The sequence below is a fragment of the Chiloscyllium plagiosum genome, chromosome 36 (assembly GCF_004010195.1).
Source record: "Chiloscyllium plagiosum isolate BGI_BamShark_2017 chromosome 36, ASM401019v2, whole genome shotgun sequence".
Classification (NCBI taxonomy): Eukaryota; Metazoa; Chordata; class Chondrichthyes; order Orectolobiformes; family Hemiscylliidae; genus Chiloscyllium; species Chiloscyllium plagiosum.
The window spans coordinates 22972548-22986036 of NC_057745.1; the positions used below are offsets into that span (position 1 = coordinate 22972548).

The 13489-nt window shown below is 38.3% G+C and overlaps 1 long non-coding RNA gene across 1 annotated transcript; it reads left to right on the forward strand.

The window, feature by feature from the left end:
* The first annotated feature begins 816 nt into the window (after positions 1-816).
* Positions 817-11793, forward strand: LOC122540831. Its single transcript, XR_006309431.1, has 3 exons — positions 817-1004; positions 7974-8014; positions 11465-11793. It is a non-coding gene; the product is annotated as an uncharacterized LOC122540831 (long non-coding RNA).
* The last annotated feature ends 1696 nt before the right edge of the window (positions 11794-13489 follow it).

The window sequence follows — 13489 nt, forward strand, 5'->3', positions numbered from 1 at the left end:
AAATTTAATAAAGTAAATCTAAATTATTAGAATGATTAAGATAATATGTGATTTTCTAATTTGTTATTCAATTGTAATTGTTGTGAGATGGACGGCTGACAAGAGCGTACATTAAGCAAAACATAACATGGTTTGGACCATTTTGAAATAATAATATCAGAGAATGCAAAGAATGTGATGCTTTTGATCTACAGGCATTTTATTAATGTTCATATAACATCAGCCTCAAGGTTGGTCATAAATTAAAGTAGAGAATGGAGGTATAAATTTTTATGAGAATGAGTCATACATTATGTGCTTAAAAATGAAAGAATTACTGTGATTCCAATCGGGTCTGGAATTGTTTAAAATCCATATTTATTCAAGCTGGTTATGAGCAGGTTTATACTGTGATACAAGAAATGAGCTGTCCTTTCGAGCCAATGGGGAGCCTTCATCTGAGCTACAAGCTGACACAGATAACCTGCTGAATCTAATCAGTGAATCAGCAGAGGCTGCTTTTGTATTCATTCCTGTGTAGTATTCACATTGTGTATTGGGGAACACTACCAACACAGATAAGAGAAGGAGAGAAAAGCTTCAAAATGCATTCCTCACTATTCCACTGAGAGTGTTCTGTAAAGTATTAACAAGATGGAAATTAGGGACCAAGTTAAGTTGTCGCCTTTGCTTCGGTCAGGCTACTGCTTAAAGCACTTTTGATGTCAAGATCATCTAAAAATAGCTCTCTCCCTCTGAAAATTTGAAGGGCCAAGACTGGCTCTGTTGCCTCTCCTTTGACAACTGGATGAGGTCTCAATTAAAGTGAATGAAGCTTACAATGTACATTATTTCTGATACACAGAAAACCCAGTGGAAACTCCTTTGAATTTTGAATCGCTATGGAAAGGCCAACTGAAGTGTTCTGTTTTATTCCTCCCACAGTCCACAAGCAGTTGAGAAATGACATTAAAAGGGTCAAGAACTGCTTGTGTTAAAAGGGCAGCCTTATGAAGATTGCAGGGGTAAGAAAGAGAATACACAAAAAAAAGCAAAATAAGTGTGAAAGATTTTGTTTGTTATTTTGTTTAAATTTCTTTTGCAATTTCTTGCACCAAAACAGTATATTACAGTGCAGCAATGTCTAACCTGTCATAAACAAAGTAATGGTAAAAATATTAGTCTGTTGATGTTTATTGTTTTCGGTGAATCACAATACTATATGCCCCTTATATAAGTACTTATACTTCTAAAGTCTAGCTACTTTAAGAAGAATATTCCTGCATTATTGGGTGTGATGTTGCAATGTTGAAATAATGTTAGGGCACGTTAACCACTCTGAGCATGATTTGGAGATGCCAGTGTTGGACTGGGGTGTACAAAGTTAAAAATCACACAACACCAGGTTATAGTCCAACAGGTCTAATTGGAAGCACACTAGCTTTCGGAGCGACGCTCCTCCACTACCACCTGATGAAGGAGCGTCGCTCCGAAAGCTAGTGTGCTTCCAATTAGACCTGTTGGACTATAACCTGGTGTTGTGTGATTTTTAACTTTGTACACTGAGCATGTGGGACGTCCAGATTTTTCAATGGTTTACATTTTGCTTCTGGAACTCTTAGATTAAATATGGCATGAATTTAATGCACAGCAAAGCTGCTTTTACAGCAATGTTTCTCAATCCCAGTGTCAGTAGAACAAGTAACATTTCCATTTTCCTGAACAGCCTTCGTCACTTGTAAGTAGAATTTGCAATTTGCGAACAACAATCAACAAGTGTTGGCCCTCCAGTGATTTTTTTAGTGAGGGGAATGACACAATAAAATGTCTTGGAGGATAAATCTTTAGGACAAGTCCAGATTTATACTTTAGGAAGACATTCAATTAACTGCCAGAAGAACTGAAAGATGGCTTCTATTTCCTCATTGCTTTTTCCCTTCATTAAGGATGAAGAGCTACTGGAAGTGTGTGTTAAAAAAATTGTCATGGGAAATTGGTTTGGGTTTCTAATTAAAATTCCATTGTAAATAACTGACAACAAACAATTGCTGCTTCATCAACTTACAGATCATGACCAACCAAACCTTTGAAAAGCACAGAGTTAACAGAACTTATTAGATTCGTACTGACAAAGGAGTACAGCGCTGCTCTGAAAGCCCTGTGGTAGTGTTGGCTGGAAGGTTTAGGTTCAAATCCTAATGCTGACTGGACATCAGATTATCATCACTTGAGTGAGTATCTGACTAATTCCGGGTGCTCCAGTTTCCTCCCACAATTCAAAGGTGTGCAGGTCAGGTGAATGGGCCAAGCTAAATTGCCCATCATGTTAGGTGCATTAGTCGGGGTTGGAGGGGGCAGGAAATGGGTCTGGGTGGATTACTCTTCGAAGGTTCGGTGTGGACTTATTGGGCCGAAGGGTCTGTTTCCATACTGTAAGAAATATAATCTAATCTAATTTCTAGTTTAATAAATGAAATGTACACATTAAAACACTGTCATCGAGTGCCTCACTTTTGGATTCTGGAAGCTGAGGGTCGATCTAAGTTGTACCTTTTGTTTCTTAACCATTAGTGCCAATTGTGGGCAAATATACATAAAGAAATATCTGCACTCCCAAACAAAACCCTTTAATGAATGCAGCAAAGGATAAAAAGACATTAGTTTGCAAAATAGCAATTAGTTATCATGCCCCTTGTCTCTGCAACTCTACAAACTCCTCAGTGTAAAATTCTGCCTCCTAAAAGCGGAAGAAAAATCCATGGTAGGTAAAAGGATGATAATGGGCAGAATTTTACACTGAGGGGTTTGCAGAGTTGGTAACCTACCTACTGTCTTCCCATCTTCCCTGACCTGTCCCAAGTTTACATGTCCACCCAGTGCATCATTTGAGACAGCCAAATATCATTCACCTAATAACCACTTCCTCTCCAGCCTCCTTTTGAAGCTGGAGGGAGGACCTAAGGGAGTGGGAAGCCCAACAGGTCACCCTTGATCAGGCCTCCGTCCCTCTCGCGGGCCCGCTGCTCAGTTCTCAAAATGTCCCAACTGCAAATGGCTCTTCCCTCTGTCCCGTCACCTCACTGCCTCCATCAAAGAGCCCAAAATCTCTGTCTGCACATGTCTCCAGAAAGTGAAGCACAAGGGGGATAAATAGGGAAACTGAACGGAATACGTTACATTAGAAGATATGATAGCACAAATATGACCAAGTTCGATGAGATAAAACACATATGCGTACCCCCCACCATGATAAAAGAAGGATCCTCGGATGTGGAGGCATTTGAAAAATGCCTTCTGCTTTTGTAGTGCTGTAATCAATAGAATATTCTATAGTCAGTCTGTAGTGGTGGGAGGGTTGTGGATGGGGACTATACAGTTTGATTCACTGAGGGTTCCTTTTGGTTTCCCTAGGATCCAGTATTTTTGGAGCACTGGGTGTGTTCCGAGTCCTGATAGTACTGGAGACAAATGTTCCAGCTTTCTACACCACTGGGCAGCTAGATTTGAACATCACTATGTAGATGTACCTGAGGTCTGTTACAAGCAGGAGGGAGGCTTCATAGGATCCTGTTAGACAGGGACGTTCATATTTTGCAGTAATGGGATTGACAGAAGCAGGTAACTGATGAAATAGGGGAGAAGCAGACTGACCAATACATCTTTCTTATAGTCATACCTAGAACCACTCCCAGATGTTTAGGTGCATCCATGATGTGCATTGTTTGATGCTGTATTTACCTAATGTATTACTTGTTAGTCAGCATTAATATTAAATTGGAGATAGTAAACTGCAGATGCTGGAAAGTCAGAGTCAATAAGGTGTGGAGCTGGAAAAAGCAAAGCAGGTCAAACACCATGAGAGTTGACATTTCAGGCAGGATCCTGCATGATCAGCTTTAGTATTAAGTTAACTGTGGAACTATGAAGCTCATCACAGGGTCATTATCTATCTCCATTCTTCAACATGAATATACCTAGTACATGTCAAATGTTGCATTAGTAACAACTGGGAGCTTGTGTTAAGTGTTGTCATCAATCCTCCTTTCTGTATTTTTTTTATATAAATGAACAGTAACCAAGATAAACCCCTCAATGAGTCTTAATATTTTAATCAACTTGTCCAAGCATGAACCCAGGCCTTCTGGCCCAGAGGCAGAGACTGTACCATTGCACCATGACTCCAAATGCTCCTTTCAATGCTCAGTCAAAGGGTAGCAGTGGTAGAGGATAAACTACTTTGCCATCTTAATACAAAAACACACTTGTCTTGATAATGATGCAGTATGTATTGCTGTTGTGCAATAAACAAGCTACATTGAATGGTTAGACATAATTACAAAGCCTATGGGAGATAGAGACAACGCATCATCTCCATTGTAACCTTGTGCTAGACCATTGTTCACTTCCCAAAGACAGCGTGACATTATTAAATTGGATGGATCTTAACACAGCTTCAACATTAATCCTTTCAGAACTATTATTTTAGCAATATCTTTTCCCAAGCCTTTTTTTTCCATCATTAAATCATATACATTCAGGTATAATGCTACACTTACACTCACTAATATTCCATCTCCCACTAGTCTCTGAATTCACAAGCTCAGTGGTCTGGAGGTTTCACAATTCTTTCAGAATACATTCCCTTTGAACTTGGAAGACCAGTTGCTTTATTTTAAAGGTTGATTTGAATCTGATTCTTGTGTAAAAGATTTCTCTGCTTGAGGATCTTTGATCTATTGAATGTTCTTCAGAAAATGTCAATCCATCCAAAACCGAAGGTATTTCTTACCTTCTCTGGGAAACCTTTAATCTCCTGAATTCCTTTTCTAGACAATCTCTTCCATGTCGAATCATGTAGTTGCCCATAATATTATTTATGGAACTTTTAATCTCAAGAATGTCCATTATGGAATCTAGCTGCTCTATTGAAACAAATATTCTGTTTCTTGTGGAATCCTGGATTTTAAGATAATTTCTTTTTCACTGTGTCCTTGAATCATTGGATGTTGGTCTGGTTTCCATGGAGTTGGAAGCAACACATCCACAGTTTGTGAAGCAAATCTTTACCTTCAATCTGCTGATACATCTGGGTTAAGCTCTTTACCTCAACATGTTGATTGGTTTGCACATCTCCAGTTGAGCTCTGTGACTGTCTTCTTGGGGGCTAGATATCTTCACATCATCAGTGATGATACTGACAATCATTCTCTGAAGGACAAAGGATTGAAATGTTTTCTCTTGAACTGGTGTCAGCTCATCATCCAGCACTAAAGACAAATCTGATGTATCAAATTGTTCAGCAGGCTGGTTTGCTGTCTGTACAGCTTCAGTTCAGATTCGTCATTGAGTTCAAGCGGACTGTACATCTCATTCTTGTTCTCAGTATTTGTTTCTTGGAGCAACCTTTTCTGAATTTTGTCTTCAGAATTTTCTGCAGTGATGATAGAAATGGAAAACATTTCCGGCAGTCCTGCAACGTGTGTAACATTTTTCCTGTTGACAGTGTGAAAAAAATTATCTTATGTCAATTTAGGTAATCTCAACAGATTCTTGCCTCTATTTGAGGTCTGCCATGATTGTAGGGAACTCAATGGAATCTTCCGATTTTGTTTTGTTCAACCTACAATGTCAATTTCTGTAGTACTGAGTATAATAGCAAAATTGCATGTTATCTTGTGATTTTAGCTTTTAGGTTTGAAGCAACTTTTAAATTGTAAGAATTGCTTTCTCCAAGATGTCCAATTCTATGTTCTATTTAGCCCATCCCTCGTACTGATTCTTGCAGGTAGCAATATTTTTTCTGTCATGTCACATTGTTTTTAATTTAAAGTTTTTTTTAATCTCAAAACTGTTATAATCCCCTTGCCTTGAAGAATTTTATGTCAGAAAATTGTACTGCCATTTCATTTTTTGACTCTGCTTTAAACTCTGCAATGTGAGAAAAACTGTATTCTTTTCCATCTTTCAAGCTTTAGTTCCATTAAATAGTAATGCTATATAATTGTACAGCTTCCTGGGTGTTTCCACAAACCTTTGCAGTCAAAATCAAAGTTCCTCACTTTTTGCAGGCAAAATTGATCATTTCCCACCTTTCATGGTGTAATAAACAATGTCCATTCCTCCTTACAACTTTTCAATTAAAGTATTGTGTCTGCAGCATGAATAAAATCTTCCCATCAGGACTGTGTTACAGGTTTTACATTCTTACCATGGCCTCAAAAATCTTCTAACGATCTTCTGTGAGACCTCGATTGCTTTAGCTATTAAATTGTTACCCTTGTTGTCTTAATTCTGCATTGCCACATTCCTAGTGCTATAAACTCACCATAAAGTGCTTTTATTGCCCTTGGTTTCCCCCTATTGCTACCATGTCTCATGCTGTCCAATCACTATGGCTGCAACACTCGTTGTGAACTGTCGGCAAACCGTTTTGTATTTTTAGTCTGTTTTTGTGCTTTTCTTTTAAAGTATTTCCTCTTTGTCCAACACAGATTTTTAACTTTATGCAATAAGATCCAATGTTGATTGATGTACCCAAGATGAATTACAAATGACAATGACCACACCTCAATAAACTGCTTCAATAGGCAGGAAGTGGCAGCTAAAGGTAGCCCAAATGTTTCCTCGCCTCACCAAAGTAGTAATTTAGCTGCTCTGGCATGTGAAGATCCAAGTGGACCAAATGGATGAGACCATCCAAGGTTCGACTGTCTTGAAAGCAGGTCAGCATTGTGTTGTGGATTACATAGAACTTAGTAAGATACAAAAGATATCCTGGTCACCCATTGAGTCTAAATCTATCTCTCACTGTCCAGAAATATTTCTTCACTGGACCAAGATACGTCAAAATGAGTAAGTAGACCATGTCCAACTCTCCCACACTGTAATTCAACTTGGGTACATCAATCTTTCTATCATTTGTCACCCATCAACTTTCTGTCATAACTTCTGCAAGTGGTACAGCCGCAGGTATGGATTCACTGGGAGCGATAGCCAGGAAACTACACACAGGCAATTGTTCTGCTTTGAAATGGATCCAAAGGAAATTTTATGTCCAGCCAAGTGGCAGACATGACCTTGGTTTAATGCCTCGTCTGAAAGACAGAATTTGGGAAGCAGTATTTTAAGAGGCAGACAGATGACTAGGCAGGGAATAGGGGGATATGGATCATGTGTAAGTAGATGAGATTATTTAAGAATGGCATCACGATTGACACAGACACGGTGGGCTAAAGGGCCTGTTCCGACTCTGTACTGTGCTGTGTTTTATGTTCCTGAGTCGGTTTGGAAGTTCTCAGTCAATGAGTAGCCACTCCCTCCATCACTGAGCAGTGCATACCATCTACGAGAAGCACTCAAGAAATTCATCAAGGCTCTTTAGAAGTACCTTCCAAACCCACAACCGCTATCTTCTAGAAAGTGACAACAGCAGCTGATTCACAGGAACACCTCCCCCACCAAGTTCCCCTCCCAACTACTCACTATTCTAACTTGGAAATATGTCTCTGTTCCTGGAACATCCTCTCTGATGGCATTGTGGGTCTACCTGCAGCATGTGGAGTGCAGCAGTTCAAGATGGCAGCTCACCATCAGCTTCTCAAGGGCGATTAGGGGTGGGCAATAAATGTTGGCCCACAGTCTGTGAATGAAGCAGTTATTTTTTTTTTAAAGTTATATAGCAAGGAACTAAAGATGCAAAAATGAGATGGTCCACCAAACTGAAATAATTGCACCATGACAAGTTTACGTAGACAGTTTCCTTTATAACCAAGGGCATTGGAATGGAAAATGGAAAATGTTGTCACAAAAGTGTGATGGAAGGGCAGCACAGGAAATGCATAGGTGTGAATTTTCAATACTATAAATAGATATAGTTACCCCTCTGTGCACCATTCAGAATCAGAGATTGATCACAAGACTGTAATTAAAAATTCAAATATTGTATTCACTCATTGTAATTTGTGATAAATTTATTTCTTCTTTCTATTACCAAGGAGCCACATAAAATGCCCATCAATCAGGAAGAAATCACTAGGTGAGCATTTACATTGTAATTATTGCTAGAAGTAGAAAATCTTTCAACAATGATGGTAACAATGATGATGAGATGGCACAATGGCTCAGTCCTGATGAAGGACTTTTATCCGAAACATTGATTTTCCTATTCCTCGGATGCTGCCTGACCTGCTGTGCTTTTCCAGTACTACTCTAATCTTGACAATGGTTCAGTGGTTAGCACTGCTGCCTCACAGCGCCAGGGACCTGGGTTTGATTCCAACCTCTGGCGACTATCTGTATGGCATTTGCACATTCTGCTCGTGTCTGCATAAGTTTCCTCTGGGTGCTCTGGTTTCTTTCCACTGTCCAAAGATGTGCAGCTTAGATGGATTGGACATGCTAAATTGCCCATATAGTCAAGGGATATGCAAGCTATGTGGGTTAGCCATGGGAAATGCAGGGTTATAGGGTAGGGGGTGGAAAGGTTAGTGTGGACTTGATTGGCCAAATGGCCTGCTTTCACACTGTAGGGATTCTATAAATTATTATTGTCCACCTGAAGCACGAGGTAGACTCTAGGAATCCAATCCAATCTCATACCACTGATCATGTATTTGCAATCAAGTTATGGGCAAACATTTGAACTATGTAAATAAAGACCAGAAGAACTGCAGATGCTGAAAATCAGAAACAAAAACAGAAATTGCTGGAAAATTTCAGCAGGTCTGGCAGCATCTGTGAAGAGAAATCAGAGTTAACGTTTCAGGTCGAGTGACCCTTCCTCATTGGACCCAAAACATTAACTCTGATTTCTCTCCACAGATGCAGTCAGACCCGTTGTGTTTTTCTCTCTATTTCTGTTTTAGAATTTGAACTACCTTGTTAAATGAAGGTAAAATCACTGATGTATTTACAATGATCAATTTACTCTCAATTTTAAAGTGTGTATGTTTTAAAATCTTCCAAATACTTTCCCTCCTCACTTGTAAAATGCCTGAGAATTGTAAGATGACCACCAAACCATCTTCCCCTCCACAGTGCTGCCTGACCAGCTGATATTTATTCCCAGAATGTCTGATTTTTATCTCCGAATTTCAGCATCTGAAGTATTATACTTTGATGTTGCACCACATTAATGGCATTAAGACAGCTCATAAGTCTTGTTTTAGTCAGGCTGATGGTGGCCTTATCACCTACTGTTGGCTTCATTGTTCTAAGTCGAAAAGTCTAGGATATGTATTTGTGCTCGTCATTTCTTTTGAAAGGTTGGATCAAATGAAACAGCACCATTTATAGTGGAAAACAGCAGATGAATTATAGGTTAATTTAGCTTCCACTTACTGCTCTAAATGGGGTAGAAGATTAGTACCAAATTCACAGTTTCTGATTTCAGCAAGATGAGTAGATCAGTTTTTTTAGGCCAACAGCAATAGTAATGTGTTAATGGCTTTTAATGGCTACAGTTTAAACATGCTTACAACAAAGTTACAATGTGTGAATTGCTCTGAGGTTCAACTTAATGGTGTCTGTGCTTTCTATTGTGAAGGGAAAATCACCCAAAAGCTGTGTTAAAATCATTTTCGAAGTGTTGTGTCTGGGAAAATGAAAATGCAGCATTTGTGTCATGTGGGAAGTGTTAGAATGGGAGCTTTGACAATAAATCAGTGCTCCCTGTGTTCTTTAAGATTTAAAACTACCTTTTTTTCCCTGAAATATGCATGAAGAACGACCAAAATTATGATTGCACCACATAAACTGGTCTTAAGTATGTATAGTATTCAATTATGTACATTATAGTAACAGGCTGAAAATACTGAAGGCTTCAGGGCAGCAATGTCTTGTTGCAAAGAAATCATGACTGTTTGAGGGTGTCAATCATTCTTTTAGAAGAACTACAAAGCTGTAGAACTAAATGATAACAAAAAAAAAACTGGAGTTGCTCTGCACCCTATTAACGTTATAAATTCACAATCATGCTTCTTGAATGACTGATGAATGATTTTATTGTCATGTGTACTTTACAGTGAGAAAATCAGTAAAATATAATGAAACACTTTTCTACTGTCGTCACAATCTGGAGCGAATTAAATAATTTTAAGAATAAAAAAAGAAATAGAAAGATATTTTAAAGAGAGTCCATCAGTCCTGAGCCAGCTCATCATCAATGACACCTGTGCCATCAACCCTCCTCTACCACCTTTCCGCTGTCTATACCAGACCTGATCAACATTGAAATGGTGGCTGAATTGTTAATAAGCCATATTTAATTTTGGCTGGTACCTTTTACTTGGCTCACATGTAATGCTATGTTGTTATTCTCAAAAATGACATTAGTTCATCCACAACTGGATTAATACAATCTTAAATTCTTTTATATCACCTGACACTTGTAAATGTAATTGTATCTATGAACATACTTTAACTATTGTACTTTTCAATAATCTGTTGTGGAACCTGATGAGCATGAATGAACAATGAAGTGATGCGAATATCACAGCTGCAGTTGGTTATGTAAGTTTTCTTTCTCATTTACGTCTTAACATGTCATCCACAAAAAAAAATCTGTACTTTTGGAAGCAGCAAGTCATTTGAATATGTTTTTTTTCCAGCTTGTACCTACTTACTGATTAATTGAAAAGTATTATTACTGGTAATGGACCACTGATTCTTTATTCTTTGTTTTTATTCCCTTTGATGAAAACTAGGCCTGAAACAGGTGATGGCTCTATGGACTCACTGCTTGAGAGATGAGCACATTAAAATACTCCCCTTACATAGTAATGTTATAACAAAATGAAATTAAAGGATGCTTCTTCTAAATAAAATGGCTGCTTTAAATCCATTACAGAACTGGGCAAGAATTTTTCACATCAGCTAATTCTTTTTTCGTTTGTTCTATGCTGGTTGTAGCTTAACATTTTTGTAAGCAGTTGTAAGGAGAGACCGCCATAATCCCCTGCTTGGATTGCTATAAGGAAATCCCCTCTGCCCCCTAAAAAGAGATTGATTTACGTTATGCTAAGATGAAAGGGGATTGAATGCCATTTTCATTTAAAAAAAATATACTTTAAGAATTGTGTGAACCTCAGTGTGCTGTCTGTAGATCTCTGCGTGCAGTTTCTGAGTAAGAGGGATGTGATTCTGAATCCACTGCATCTGCTGCTGTGCAGCATGCTGCTATAGAAACAGGGTCAGGCTGCAGGGTACTGAGACACAATAGTAATGTCCTTAGTGTAGTTCCACCTTGGCAGCCCAACAAATTAGGTGCTTTTGTTTAAAGTGAAGGCTTTTTAAGTTTAAAGTTTGTGAAACAATAATTTGCAATAGTGTACTTTCTATTACCAACAACATTGTTATGATGTATCACAATTCCCACTTATTATCACAAAAATAACCTAAGTTTGGGCTGGTCACCCATGACTAATTTTTATTTTTCTTCCTTGCCCATTTCTCCTCCTCTTGAAGGTATTGGGGTATATTTCCACAGACTCTACATGCCCCCAGTTCTGCCCATCTGATTATACTTCATGTGCAAGTTTCGTCAGTGCATCTCCTAATGGCATTTTGACCTTTGGAACCACACTGCTGGACCTGATCCTATGCTCACTGGGTAAATATCTGTGCATACTGACATTGGCTCCGAATCCAGAGTGAGAGAACTGACTTACTCATCCCTTCACAACCTCAGGACACTGGTACCAACATTCACATACATATTTAACACCAACCTGGCTGTTTTCAGTTTTCTATTCTTAGATTGCAAATGAAAATACATTGGATCTGAACATCCTTGTTTACACTGTCGCTCTACCTGAATAGCTGCCATCTTCCCTTATCTGTGTGCCATATGCTCCTACTGTTATTGTCAAGATTGATGCAAAATGTTGGTTACAAACAATACAGGTGGTGTGAAGTTAAAAGTGACTCTATAGTTATTAAGTATGTAAACATATTTTAAACAAGATGTAGTGAGAAATACAAACGATTAAAAGTGCAAATTCTATGCTTGAACGATCTCCATTGCTTGAGAATATAGCACTGTTTGGATAAGTATTTGCTTTGGATCTGTTAATATCAGCACCTCTTAATCTTTGGTAACAACAACTTGTAACAAACGGCACCTTTAACCATAATCTACATCTGGACCGACTTCACAGTTAGCCAAATGGAAATCAATGTCAAACGAGAGAGAACAAATTGTTAGGAATGACTGAAAGCTTGTTCAAAAAGATGCATTTTGAGGAGCTTTTAAGGAGCACAAGGTACAAAGCTTATGGAGGTATTTCCAGAGTTGAACCTATTTGTTTTGCACCACGAAAAGGGACAGTAAGGGAAAACTTAATTAAATGCACAGTCATGTGATTCAGCACAGCACAACCCTACTTAGCTCATTTTATTTGCTCAATTATTTTGCTGTTTTTGTGAAGTTTTCATGGTTTTACATAACCATGATACATCTGTACACTAAATGTATGTTTTACTACGACAAATAAGGTAGTTGATTTAACACAGTGATGAACAGAAAACCAACTTATTATATTAACATCTGATTCTATTTGTACAAAAGCCCTAAATGAACAACTTTGGCAAAATAATCACTTTTTAATTGACACTTTTTGAAAAATAAGAGAGCTCTTCAACTTATTTTAAGGCCATGACTCCTTCTCAATCCGTTTTTAATTTTAACTGGATCAATAGATATTCAAACTCTTATAAAAACGCTGGGTGATTAAGTTGTTCAACACCAGCTGCTTACGCCTGTCAGGCCCATCTATCTATCAGCCTAATTTAGTGGTGTCTGCTTATCTCAGGTGCGGCATGTGTTGAAAGAGCATAACGGCAGTCTGTGACAGTTAATAAACTCTAACATTAAAATCTCCATGCTTGTCATTTCCAGCACATCCTTTGTGTTAATGCTTTATGACACAACCCTAGAGATGGGCATAAGATGCCAGGCCCTTTTGGCCTGATCTTTTTTTTGACATGCAAAAAAGATAAATGGGGAGAAATAATGGCACTCAGGCTACAACCCATTCCTCTCCTACAACATCTCACGGAGAATAAGCCAGACACTTTTTATGTATAATTAAATCGAGTTGGCTTTCTGTAGGTATGCAGATTCTGAGAAATGATGTATGGTGCAATAGTCTGGTAGGGGCTGATTTGATGTAAATGAAACTAATTAAGGAAATGTCAAACATAATTAATAAAACAGGTTTAAGTTGCAAAACATTGTCAGCTGAATGAATGAGGATGCAATCCTTCCCATTGTTTCTGCTTTATTTAGAGCATTCAATTAGGTCACATATCTCTCTGAAGTGCTTTTTCCACCTCACCTCCTCTTAGCCTATTCCCAGAGTGGGGGAAAATAAATTTGCCTGTCTGTCTGGTGACTGAAAAAAATTAATTGCCAAAACCTCATCCTGTCCAAGTATTACATTCTAGTTGCAGGACATTAACATAACCAATTTGCGTGAACTAACTGGTGACTACTTAATAGAGCGCCTGACCG